Below are 818 nucleotides of genomic sequence, written 5' to 3'. Positions count from 1 at the left end.
AATCCTATCTCTGATAAGGGATTAATACCCAGAATATGTAGAGAACCCCTAAAAGTTAACAACAAAAATATGATCCATGTGCTATTGGTAACATGTGTCTTCTAAAAGTTCACATTTTGGGAACTTAATCCTCACTGCAGTAGTGTTAAGGAGGTGGAAATCTGATTTTGATATTTGAAAAGTAGGACCTGTGAGGAGTGATTGGATTGTGAGGACTGTGCCCTCATGAATGGATTAATCCATCATGGAGTACTGAGTTATCATGGGTGTGGACTGGAGGCTTTATAAGGAGCTCTTGCAAATCTTGCCATGTGATACCCTACATCACAGTAGAGAGTCACCACCAAGAACAGGTCCTCACCAGATGTGTTTCCTGGACTGTGGACTTCCCTGCCTCTAAAATTGAAGAAATAAATTTCATTTCTTTTAAAATTATCCAGACATTCCGTTATAAGCATCAGAAAACAAACTAATACACCATGTAAATTAGATGTCTGCACTCCCATGTTTATTGCAGCATTATTCACAATTACCAAGATATGGAATCAATGTAAGTGTTCATCAGTGCGTGCATGGATTAAAAAGAGAAGTGGTATATATGCACAATGGAATACTATTCTGCCGTAAAAAGATGAAATCCTGTCATTTGAGACAACATGGGTGAGCCTGGAGAACATTATGTAAAGGGAAGTAAGCCAGACACAGAAAGACAAATGCCACATGATTCCCCTCATGTGGAATCTAAAAAACTTGATCTCACAGAAGTAGAGAGTAGAATGGTGGTTACCAGGGGCTGGGGCGGATGGGGGAGGGTTGGG

The sequence above is a fragment of the Galeopterus variegatus genome, unplaced genomic scaffold (genome assembly GCF_000696425.1).
Source record: "Galeopterus variegatus unplaced genomic scaffold, G_variegatus-3.0.2 Scaffold11555, whole genome shotgun sequence".
NCBI classification, from domain to species: Eukaryota; Metazoa; Chordata; class Mammalia; order Dermoptera; family Cynocephalidae; genus Galeopterus; species Galeopterus variegatus.
The sequence above is the reverse complement of the archived record's forward strand: the minus strand, read 5'-3'. Positions refer to the sequence as shown.